Source organism: Chinchilla lanigera, unplaced genomic scaffold, assembly GCF_000276665.1.
Source record: "Chinchilla lanigera isolate Chin_1 unplaced genomic scaffold, ChiLan1.0 scaffold00029, whole genome shotgun sequence".
NCBI lineage: Eukaryota > Metazoa > Chordata > Mammalia > Rodentia > Chinchillidae > Chinchilla > Chinchilla lanigera.
In genome coordinates, this window is record NW_004955430.1 from 1,838,189 (window position 1) to 1,851,032 (window position 12,844).

General features: G+C 50.0%; 1 protein-coding gene across 1 annotated transcript in view; it reads right to left on the bottom strand.

Moving 5' to 3' along the window:
* Abhd6 (abhydrolase domain containing 6) overlaps positions 1-12,844 on the bottom strand; it is a 51,473-nt gene that overhangs the window by 28,220 nt on the left and 10,409 nt on the right. Inside the window, exon 2 of the mRNA XM_005387302.2 lies at positions 2,437-2,501. The gene's annotated coding sequence lies outside the window, so the exon portion shown is untranslated. The remainder of the gene's footprint in view (positions 1-2,436; positions 2,502-12,844) is intronic.

Below are 12,844 nucleotides of genomic sequence, written 5' to 3' on the forward strand. Positions count from 1 at the left end.
TATACAAAGTAAGCACCCTGGCTTCCTGTTGAGTCACTTAGCCAAACCTCTAGACTCCCCAAGTTGACACAATGTATCATCCATAACAACCTCAAATTACAGTGACACACGCATACCCAAGTTTCTAGAGGCACAATTCATAACAGTTAAATCTTGGAAGCAGCCTATATGTCCATCAACAGATGAATGGATAAAGAAAATGTGGTATTTACACCTGATGGAGTACGACTGTGCCATAAAAAAGGATAAACTTGAGTCATTCGTAGGAATATGGATGCACCTTGAGACCATAATGTTATGTGAAATAAATCAGACACACAAGCTTAAATGTCACATATGAGAGACCCAAATTATAAATAAAAAGCAACATAAAATCGAATGTAGAGACAGATCTTTCTCAAATGGAAAGGGAATCAAGTGACTGTGGGAGGTGGGAGGAGGGGAAGGGAGAGAGCATGAAGAAAAGGAATTAAAATGTGTTATGACCTAGATTCAGCCTCCAGTATCTTAAAAACCTCAGAGGTATAAAGAGAGATCCACAACATATGTTCTCGGTCCCTTTGTAAAAAATCAGCCGGCTAAAGAAAAACAAGATACGTTATGTACACATACCAACTCCATATAAGGAATGCAATCATTATGTACTGCAGATATGTACTAACAAAAATTTTGAAAAGTCTTTGCACAAGGCTTCATCAGAAAGATACTACGTCCCTGAAATCTCAGTGTGATGCTCAGCTGTCAAATAGTGCTGCGTTTACCACACACTGATCTCTGGAGTCACCTCCTGGAAAGAATAACTAATCCCTCAAAACTCTGCTAAAGAGCAGCAGCTAAGTCAGGCAACTGCGAAGAGTCTCTGGCATGAAAGCCCCACAGCCAATGGGACGGAGTAACTACAGAAATGGGCAGTCCCAAGTCCTCACCATATGTCTTTGCCGTCACAGGGGGATAACTACACTGAAATTTCCAAACAAGCAGTTAAGCTGGCCCAGCCATTACAGCAAATGTCGCTGTCCCCAGGTGCTCACCTCTGCCTTCCTTGTGGCCTTAAGGTCTCAATGCTCCTTGGGCTGAGCCTGTTCTCCCTGTGCAATCTGCAGCTTTGGCAGCCCTGCTGGTGACACAAGCCGCGGCAGAGCACGCCTAGCCAGGATACGGTGATGCCCTCTTAACTCTCTCCCCGTAGATTCCCATGATGCTCTGCACCTACCCCGCCCACATTCCCTTCTGGCTTCTGTCCTCCACGCTCATTTGCAGGGAGTTAAAAAAACTAACACACTCAATAGGACCTTTCCGGACCTTTCCAAACGCAGGACCCCCACAGGTCCTATGCTGCCGCAGACACCACTGTCCCTACTTCTTCTGACTCACTGATTTGGGCCAGCAGGACCCCCACCAGCCTGGCCTCCCGGATGCCACTGCACTTTCCGGTCTCCCTCCTCTCTCTGCTCCAGCTTCGCAGTGGGGGAGAGGTGCCAGCCCCAAAGTCAACTTGTCTGAGTACAGACACACTGCCATTTTACCTTAGATTAATTAAAATTAAGCAAAACCCCAAATTCAACTTTTAGTTACTTGGCCGTCTTCCAATGCTGGGCACCCACCTGTAGATAGGAGCTACCATGGCGGACAACCTAGCACTGCGGATTTATACTTAAAGGCCTCTTGCAAGCAATCTCTCAGACAGGTTGGGTCAACACTTACTACAAATGCTGCCTGGGAAGAGAAGTCCCGTGAGGAGCAAGACTCCATCGGGCAAGACAGAGGAAGTTCCTCTGCAGCACCCTGCGGCCAGGCCCTCTTTTCCCCTCGTTTCTGTTTCTGTAAAGGCTTCTCCTTCTTACCCTGCATCTTTCCACCAGCAGCTCTAGCAGCAACCATTTCAGTTCACACCGGGGACTGCCCTGCACTGGTCCAATGTCCAGCAGATGAAACAGAACCATCCCATGTGGTCCCACGCATCTTCCCAGCACAGACTTCCCTGACCGCCTCCATCCCAGCTAACCAGCTCCCTGCCCCAGGCCAGACCTGCAGAGCATCCTGTCCTCGCTCCTGCTCTGTCCTCGCTCCTGCTGTTCCCTTCCAGTGGAGAGCCATGCTGTCCCGGCTGCCTGATGAACTCCCCTCTGCCTCCAGGGTGAGCCACAGCGCCACACTCCCAAGCAGAGCACTGTGCTCCCCAGATCCCCACGTCTTCCGGACTCCCTTTACATTAGAGCTCTGCCCCTGGCACATCCTTTAACTGTTCACCGGGGCTTCTGGGGTGCACTGCAGTTTAAATCCCTTCAGGCACCTGTCCTCCCCAGTAGGCCGTGACCAGGGAATCACCCACCCAGTGGACCACAGCGAGGAGAGGGAGCTCACGCAGGCGGCAGGCCCGGCTCCAGAGGGCTGGATTTGTTGGGGTGATTGATGGTGTTAAAAATCCATACTTACTCGTCAAAGAGTACAGCCTTCTCTTCCAGCTGGTCCTGGCTCTGACAGGGACTGAAAATGAGGTTCTGGAACACCAGAAACAAAACAACAAAGCATTAATTCTTGTGAGGGAACAGGAACGAAGAGCTCACAGCCAGCCAAACTGCCGGCTGCACGGAACAGAGCACCCTCCGCAGCACAAGCGGCCGGGACATGCACCCTGCGGCTTTATAGCCGACCTCTGCCTCAGGCCACCTCCCCAATCAGGTAAAAGTGCACAGAGGGCAGGCCCTCTCAGATAACGAGTCAGAGTGAGGAAAGGACACAGGAGGTCAAAAAAGTAGGTGAGAGAGCGCAGACAGAACAGCTGCATGTCAGCCAGTGCAAAAAGGGGCACGGGTGTGCTCCGGGGACTGCGAGCGTAACAAAGATGCTCAAACAAAGCTACTGCACAGGACACGCCTCCTCCATCTGCACTAGGGCCTTGCTACTGTATTCTGGAAGGACCGGGAGAAGGGCAAAGGAGGACGGTACTACTGCTGAGCGACCAGCGACTGGGGGCTGCATGCTCAAAGTCAGGGCTGGGCAGAAGCACAGAGGCAGCAGCAGGAGCTCCACAGCAGGAGCATCGGGAGACAGGCAAGGAGGCAAAGCCACAGAACCGTGCACGGGAATGGCAGGTCAGCGTCAAACACGAGAAACAACTGCGGAAGGTCTGGGACAAACCAGAGGAACCGCTTTTAAATATCTCCTTGGGGAAGGCCTTTCTAAGAAAGATATAAAAACCACAAGGCACAGCAAAACCTACTGTTACAAAACGATTTTTGTATTATCAGTGCAAAAAAAGTAACGAATTGACTGCATAAACTTGTTTTTTAAACATGGAAAGAGACACCACAAACAAGATTAAAATTTGTCCACCCAAGAAGCTGGACCCAAACAGATAACAGCAGAAAAGAAATGGAAATAACTCTTAAACATATAAAAAGACGTTCAATATTGTTTACAATGAGGACAAGCAAATGAAGCCTACAGGTTGATGGTAGACTTTATTGATTTTACTGGCAAAGAATGAAGAGCCTGATGACTGTGTGGCCCAGGACATGCAGACCTACAGGCTCTCACGTCATGTGCCAATCCAAACTCCACGGGTGGCAGTTGGCAAAATGTGTGGCAACGCAGAACATACCTGCCCTTAACCTAACAAGATGCTTTTCCTCTAGGAATTTACCTGTAGTTACATCTAAACATACAGAGAAACAGGTCTGTGCAGGGGTTTTAATTGTATTGTCTATACCATAAAAAAGAGTAGAAGTAACTCACAAGCCTACTACAGGGGACCTGGTGAGTATGCAATGGTGCAGTTTTACAAAACAGCACTGTGTGCAATCACTACATACAAATGAAGAGACAGCTCTACTTGTCCCCATGGGTGATCATCTCCGTGGCCCATTACTAACTCAAAAAAGCTCTTGCATTAACACAGACAGTGAGGCACCAGGTTATACATGTACAAGATGTTTCTGGACGGATACACAAGAACCTGGTAGCCATGGCTAGCTCAGGGAATGGAAACAGGGCAGAGAGGAGTGTGGGAGTTTTCACTGATACCCCTCTGTGCCTTTTGAATTGCTACCATATACATATATGAATTCTTAACTCTAATTAAAACATACAGGGCCAGAGATGTAGCTAAGTGCTAGAGAGTTTGACTAACGTGCGAGACCTTCCTTTCAATCCTCAGTACTGCAAAGAGAAGGAAAAGAAAAAAACAGTAACACCTCAAATAAAATGGTCTACCTTGCATTGTCCAAGAGAGTACCACTAGCATCATGTGACGACTTAAATTTAAGGTAACTACAATTAAATAAAATTTGAAATTCGTTCCTCAGCTACCCTAGCCACATGTCAAGTGCTCGGCAGTTACATGTAGCCTGTGGCTATCATAGACCATTTTCATTGTAACACTAAGTTCTGCTGGCTGATTGTGGACTCTACACTAGCTTAAAAGGCAGTGAAGGACAGCAATCAAACTGCAGTTTCTCATGAGAAGAAATACAAATGTGATTGCTATCGGGACGAGAGTCCCTCCATCTCCACACATCAGCTGGATGGCCTGTAAGATAACACGTGAAGATTGGGGGGACTCCTGCCCTATGTGACTTGTCTGAGGTCAAGTCCACTTGGCAGGAACTTTAGCCTTTAAGGCTCCAAGTCCAGTAGTCTAAGACAGAAGATAAGAGATTTCCACCCTGGAATCACACAGCCATAAATTCCTATCTTCTGTGTGATTCTGGGAGAAGACTGATGAGAGGGTTTGCTGCCCTGCTTTATACAGCACCCCTCAAGGGCTTTTAAAGAAGCAAACTGACCAAGAAGAAAGGCAATGAAGCATGTGTCAGCAGTCCTGACCATGTGTCAGAAGTCTTGACCTAGTTGGGCGTGGTGGTGCACGCCTGTAATCCCAGCACTCGGGAGGCTGAGGCAGGAGGATCCTTGCGAGTTCAAGGCCAGCCTGGGCTACAAGGTGAGCTCAAGGCCAGCCTGAACTACATAGCAAGACCTTGTCTCAAAAAAAAAAAAAAAAAAAAAAAAAGAAGTGGTGACCTGGTGGAGCATTTTGAAAATATCGCTTTTGGGCCAAGGTGTGGGCTGGGATAGTCTGAAATAACCACCTGCTGGAAATCATGTTGAAGAAAAGACACACTGCCGAAATGCATGCCAGTCCCCCGCTGGTTAAAACAGAAGCAAAAAGCCACTGGGTGCTTTACCTGCACGGACTCTACAGTCCTCAGGCTCTGGGGGAGCCCACAATAAGCTTTCATCCTCCTCAAAGCCAAGTGCTAGAAAGAGCATTACATAAAGATTATTTTTCAGATGACTAGAAGGAATTAAAATAGCCCTGTATATGGCTGTGCTATAGCAGGCCTAAAATAGAACCCGGGTATCCAAACACATTTTCCTGTTACCTAAACCAGTATGCGTAAACAAGAGGAACAGTTAGGAGATTAAAGGTTTTACATCTTGAAAGAAGGTGAGGACATTTTAGTAGGACAATTCTGCCTAGCATTCTCCCCCTCCTCTCTCCTCCCCAGGTAGGGTACAGGACAATGAGCAAGAAAAGGGAAATACGGTAAAGCCATACTCGAAATTTCATAGTTCAGGGTGAGACACAGCTTTGTTTGCAACTTTAGCCAAGTGAATAAATCAAAAATCAAAACTATTTTAAAAGTAATAACAAATACTAAAGATAGTATGAAAAGTCCTTCCCATTAACATTTGGTTATCCTAGTGTTATTATGAGGCCATTTTTGCACAATATATACTAGAGCTTCATTCATTTCTCAAGGGCCTTTCAATCGTCTGAGTTCTCGAGTCTCTGTCCTCAGCTGTTGACAAGTCCCACACTGCCACATCCTAGGACGGCTTTGACATGTCACTCTAGCAATTCTCCATCACTCGCTTTGGTTTCGTGAAATCCTGCCTCTCTTGCAAGAGTTGCTATTTTCCTTTGCACCGCTAGTCTTAAAACATCTCTGGCCTGGGTGAGACAGATGAACACAATACAGATGCTGCTAGGGCCTGGATGGCCACCAGGACAGGAAAGCAGAGGGACAGATGGTGCACACGAACTGATATGACACGTAGCAAGTCCACCAGTGAGTATTTTCCTGGCATGAGAACTTCTGGTTCCCATCTACAAACTGGCAACTGTGGGGATCCAGGTACAGGATGGATCCCCTAATATGACCCCCTCATGACTATACCTGAACTGACCTTCTGTTATTCTCACTTTCTTTCTCTGTAAGACATCCTGTACCAGCCCACCTCCCCTTTAAAAACTCTTGCTGCAGTCCAGGCGTGGTGGCTCACGCATGCAATCCCAAGGTAGAAGTAGGAGGATCACAAGTCTGAGGCCAGCCAAGGCAAGTTAGCAAGACCCTATTGCAAAATGAAAAGGGCTGGGAATATCTCTTGGCAATAGAGCACTTGCGTAACATGCATCAGGCATCCCTAGTTCAGGAACAAATAAACAACAAAAAACCCTCTGATGGAGACCGCTACGAAGAGTAACCAACTGCCCTTTCATGTGTACTTATGAGTTTGTCCCAGACCTAGGCCCCTTGTCTGGAGGTGGGCAGCGGACTCAGAGTAAGTGAACCTCTACGAGTCACTGGTCCCCACTGAGGCCTGTAACGGCAGGTGAAGCAAAGGACAAGCCAAGGCCACAGCTAAGGACACCTGGCTCCAACCTTAACTAGATAAAGACTGTAGCTGCAGGCATCTCACTCCTGGGTGGAGACCTTCCTGGAGCGAACACAGTTCTCCTAAATTAACACAGTTCTCCTAAATTAACTCCAATTACTTGGAGAAGCCCTAGAGCAGAATTCCAAGGTCCTTAAATGCCGGCCCTTCAAGCAGAGTCTCATCTTGCTTCGGTATTCTGGCCTTAGTTCTGATAACTAAATAAATACAGGCCACCCAGAGACTATCTTTGTCTCAGCCCCCAGAGAATCTCGAATTCTGTTAAGAGGGTTTTGATCCTCAAGCCCTGAAATCATTCCATTTGTCTCTTGTATTTAGCATTCCCGTCCACTTGTTTGGGAGACTGCGGACCTATCAGTCTGCAATACCTAAGTAACAACACTAACGCCACACAAAGTTAGCTCCCTCACTCCCCCACTTAGCCCTGCCTCAGACCGCGCAGCCTCCACTTCCCCCTCCCTGCCCCAGAGTTTTGAATGAACACTTGCTCCTCGTGGTACCTGTAATTTGTGGTGCATGGTGAGACAACTGGCTGTGCCCTCCACAAGCTGCCAACTCCTCAGAGACAAGTTAGGCTGCATCTCTACATCCGTTGTGACACTTAACACCCACTGTACCTTGTCCTCGGTGGACACTTGGTAAACGCCAAACAACAAGCTTCTGTCAACATGCAACCACCGTCTCAGACAGAGAAGGGGCCAGGGCCTTCAGCCACTGCGCAGACTTGGGTACGGAAGCAGGAGTCAACAGAGCTGCCTAGCTGGTGTCCACGCAAACCCGATCTCACCTGCCCTGTGCCGCCAGCACAGTGAGATTCCTCACCACAGCAGTACCGTTAGAGGCTCTTGTCTAGACGGGCAGGCAGCGGGGACCCAGAGAGGTTAAGCCAACCGCCCAATGTCGCTCCGCTTTCTGACCCTCTGCCCCACCCACCAGTTGCTCACAGTGGCCCTTGGCATGGGGTTCAAGGCCTCTTGTGACTTGGTGCCTGCCCACTTTTCAAGTGTCGTTTTCTTCTATCGTTCGCCATCTCCCTCCACCCACGTGTCTTTCTGAAACTGCTTTGCAACCCCCAGACACACCACGTCCTTCAACACTTCTGTGGCTTTGGCACCCCCCACCCCGTCCGATTCTCCCTCCTGCTGGAGATCCAGCAGATCATCCGGAAGTCTTGCCTATGACTGCTGCATTCCCCCTCTGAAATGCTCCTGGGGGTTCTGTTTTGCACTTCGATAACCTGGGTCACAACCCCTGCTCTGCCGCTGATGAGCCACCAGACTGAAAAGTCACTTCATCTCGGAGAACCTCAGTTTGGGCTCAAGCTGAAATGGTATAGAAAAACGCTTCCCCGTGGTGACTGTCACATACTGAGCACTTCCTCTGCACAGCTCAAAGATCCTGCCTGCCCTACCAGGCCAAGGCAGGCAGCCTGGCCACACCTCCGTCCCCTTCCCTGCTCTCCTCAGGGGCTGTTCTCATGCTGGATCACACTGTGGGCTGGGTCTGTGCGGCTCTTTCCACTCTGAGTGCAGCCTACGGCTCAGTCCCCAGAAACCATCACATATAGGGCTGGACTCCTAGTCTGGGTACATCACAAGCAACACCCTATGCCAAAGCCAGGGAGCCAAAGCTTCGGAAAACTGCCTCCCACAAAGGCTGCTATTACTTTACATAATTACTTCACAAGCCACGGATCCCAACCTTCAGCAGAGAAAGACCTTGGCTGGCGCCTTCCCCTTGCTCTCTGCTCCCCTGACTCAGCGGTCTCCTTGGCGTAGCACCAGGGCACCACAGATGCCCAGGACAAAGCAGCTGCATCCAGCCGCAGGGAGGCAGCGACACACCATTGGGGCTCTGGGACAGAAAGCCTGGAATGTGCTCCTGAGGGCTCCGAAGGGGTCTGGTCTGGGAGAAACTCTTCATCTTTTGGGAAGAGGCAAGTACATCCAAGGTCAGAAAGAATCTGAACTCTGAAAATCAGATCCAGATCAGGTTTCCTGACCATGTCACAAGTGACTCTAGGGCCACACGATTCTTTGTGGTGGGGCTGCCCTGCGGGTTAGGAGCTTAGCAGCATTTCTGGTCTTTACTGATGCTACCTCTGAGGGTGACAACCACAAGTGGACAAAGTGGCCCCCTGCTGAGAATTCTCAACTCCAGCCCTTGCCTCATCACCTGGTCAGTCAGTGAGAAACATTACAGCCTTTCGCTAAATCTGCCCTGAAAAACTGTCTTCCAGTCCTCCAGGACTTTTGTTTCAGTGTAATCCTGAAGGCAGTTCTCAACCCTAGGGGCACAGTAAAATTCCCTGGAGAGCTTTTTTAAAAACTGCAATCCCTGGGCCTCCCCATTCCAGACCAGAGGGTCTGGGGCCCAGCTCTGGCATGGGTGTTTTTTAGAAGGTCTCTACATGGTTCTAACCTGTACCTGGGCTGAAGAAACACTGCCCCAGGACACCTCATTTATTCCCTCTCCCTTGCCCTCTGACTCTGGCAGCGGTAAAAGCCATTGATCTGCTGAAATGAGGCCAAGAAATTTTATTAACCTTCTCATTCCTGAGAGTGAAACATCCTTTGTAAGCTCCGTCTCTTGACCTACCCATGCCTTGCTAAGAAAGTACAGAAAAATAGAACTAAACCCCATCATCAAGTGGCTTTCCCAACGCTCTTGGGTCTGTAGTACTGCACCCCAGAACTTTCTGGGGAGGTGGAAATTGTCTCTATTTGCTGTGCAATACTGAAGCTCACAGGGTAAGGAGTCTTGCCCTGGCTGCATATGGCTACTAGGCACTCAAAATGTGAAGAACTCAACTCCCAACTTTACTTAATTTTAATTAATTTTTAAAATAGCTAGTGGTCACCATGTTTCTGACCCTACAGTCATAGAAGTAAAACTTCTACAGCCTCCCAAATGCCATGGGAGACTGAAATTTGCAAAAATCTGTGCTTTAAAATAGCTAAACAGTCTTCAAACTAGCAAATGGAATTCTAATCTATTTCTATAAAGACTCAGTTTAGAAGAAATTTTAAAGGTGGTGTTTTTCAACTCGCAGACTGAGCTTGGTGGCAGATTCTAAACACTCAGTTTTGAGATGACATGTCCCCTCTTGCACACTCATTACTGTAATAACTGATCCGGGCACTCGCAGACCCAGCAGCTTGGTGAGGAACATGACACAGTGAAAGTAGATTTCCACTCTGGGCCGCTGGCCAGTGAATGTGCTAACGCTCACTCTTGCTTTTCTTCCACCCAAACACCAAGATAATCTGATTCTAAGCTCTTGCCCCAGGACAGGCCTGGGCCAAAACACTGCGAACCAAAGCTGTAGAGAGCCCTGCCCAGTCCTTTGGAGGCCCAGGAAGTTCACATTTGTAATCCCATGGAAAAGTCACTGGAATTCTAGTGAGTGCCACCCATGACAAGAATAAGACACTAAGGCATGTTTGTACTTATGGGGAGCCGAGGGGTCCGAAGCTCAGCCACGATGACGGCTGCCTGGAACAAAGGCCTAGTCCCAGGGCCAAACCTGGGTTTTACTAATTCATGAAGAAAGGAGTGGCTTGAGGATGAGTGACTGTGAGAATGGGGGGGAAGCAGGTAAGTGCTGTGAGCCGGGTTAGGTAGGAGGCCTGATATCACCTCTGCAATATGCAGAGAGAAGGATCTGCAAAAAGTAATCTGCATGACACAACTGAGACAGTATCTGAAGTTTTGGGGTTGGCGCTTCAGCTCTGATGTGTAATCTTTCAAACCCCAGGAAGTCATAGCCTCTCCTCCCAGGGCTCCCAGCTGACAGCACGGAGCACTGACTCTTCATCCCGCCTGTCCCAGCTCACACATGGGAACAACAGGGTCCCAGGGAAACCATGCCCTGTTGTCTTGCTTCAAAGACTACCATCAGCACCTCGGCTGGACCCATATGCATTGCTTCAAGCCAACTGAAGGGAGAGGTCCTAGCCGCCTGTACATGTCGTACATGGACACAGGGTCAGGCTCAGCCAAAATGGAGACAACTGCTCCTCCTTCAAGGACAGTCACCACGCCGTCCTCTACACAAGGCCATCAATAAGGACAGGAGTTTTTGTTCAAATAACGTTTCATAATTTTAATTGCACAAACTGGACTCCCACACTCATTTTGGGTGTTCAGACACCCACAGAACTCACAGCTTATAAAATTTAAAAGCTAAAAACACCAGGTCAATTCCATCTGTTTCTTTTGTTTGTTTGAGACAGGGTCTTGTTATGTAGTTTAGGCAGGTCTTGAACTCACTGTGTAGCCCAGGCCAGCCTCAAACTTCCAGCAATCCTCCTGCCTCAGCCTCTCTAGTGCAGGGATTATAAACCTGGGTCACCACACCTGGCTTCCATTCTGTCTCTTACTGTAAAGGCAAAGAATGGCTTAAGAGTTGGAAAAAGCTGTGCCAGCCCGAATACATGTGTGTACATACACACCTCTACCTCTTGCTTGACCCAAACTCCCTCTTTCACCTCTAAGAGAGACAGTGTGAGCTGTTCATTAATGGTCTAAGACAGCTCCTGTACTACACAGTGCTGGCCTCTTGTCACTGCTTTCCATAATAGCTGGTGCTAGTGGAAGGCTTGCGTACCCTGGGTCCTCTGCATCATTTTATTTAAGGATCACCACTGTCCTCTGAAGCAGGTACCACTTCCAATGCTGAAGCTCACAGGGTAAGGTATCTTGCCCTAAGGCACACAGGTAACAAATGATAGAGCAGAGAAGTGGGTCAAAGCTGACTTTGGGGTAGCAAGCTCTTGTGCTCTGAACGGACACGGACACAAACACGCCATTGCAATGGGAGGCCTCAGGAGGGGCTGTTCTTCCTGCGATCAGGATGCAGCTCAGTGAGGGCGGTGGCCGGGGCAGGGCCCAGAAACCCTAGGCCTACTCTTACTTCACAAACCACTCCACCTGTCAGGCCTCTCTTTCTGTTCTGGGGCTGGGCCGGGCAGGTGGGCAGAGAGATCGGAAGCATCGCTCCTCCTGCCAGCACAACGGGCATCCAAGAGGCAAGACAGATGGCTGCAGCTGCACCTCCCAAACGTCGCGGTGGTGCGCGGGAGAAGCCAGGGGAGTAGTCCTGAGGAGCCGCTGAGCTGCTTGCTCCCTGGGGCAGCAGGAATCAGACGTCAAAATGCCTGGGCGGGCACTCAGAGAGGAAACACAGCAAAGGCCGCGTGGGGAAGGAGTGTGCTCACTCGCCTGGGGCCGGCCAAGGAAGCAGGGAGAGGAGCGGTCCCCAGGCCCAAGCTGAAGGGCCGAGCAGCGGAGGCAGCCCAGGAAACACCCCACGAACCATCCCAGGACCCCTGCGCATGCCGGCCCCTGGCACCCTCTCTCTGTGTGGCCTCCAGCAAGTCCCTTCCGTGCTCTGGGCCTCAGTCTCTATGAGGACCGCTGGGAAGACCTCACGATGGTCTGAGAACTTAATGTATTGTTTTCAAATCTTTCTTGCTTGCTCCAAGGCTGGGGACCGAACACAGCGCCTCGCACATGGTGTCAAACACCCGATCGCTGAGCCCCAGCCCCAGCCCCAGCCCCAGAAGCTAATGCTAGAAAAATAAACTAGTGCTAAGAACACGGGTTATTCGTTTCCAATTTTCTACATCACAGAAATGTGAAGTCAAAAGGGGGTGGAAAGTCCAGCAGTAACCTCAGCCTGAGGTCAGAGTCAGTGTGTCCTGGGAAGAGGCCACCTCACATTCCTCCCCAAAGCAGGACGCCGGCACCCACCTCACGGGGCTGCGGGTAGGAGGGAGAGGCAGGTGAGCTTTTTCTTCTTTGCCCCAGTCCTGGGGACAGAACCTCGGGCCTCTGCACTGAGCTACACCCCAGTTCCTTTTTATTTTTAATTTTGAGACAAGGTCTTGGTTAAGTCACTAAATTACCCAGGTCGGGCTTGAACGTGCAGTTCTCCTACCTGAGCCTCCCAGAGTGCTGGGATTACACGCTCCTGCCTCCAGGCCCGAAGGGGGATCTTTCCGAGGGGCCCAGAACAAGGCGGGGCACCCCGTACGCGCTCGCCGCCGCACGCCACCTATTGCTCACCGCAAGCTGCCGGACCCCCGGCGCAGCGGCTCCCGGCGGGTCCGAGCGCGAGCGGGGACGCACGACGCCCGCCGGGCTCCCTCCCCGCCCCGGC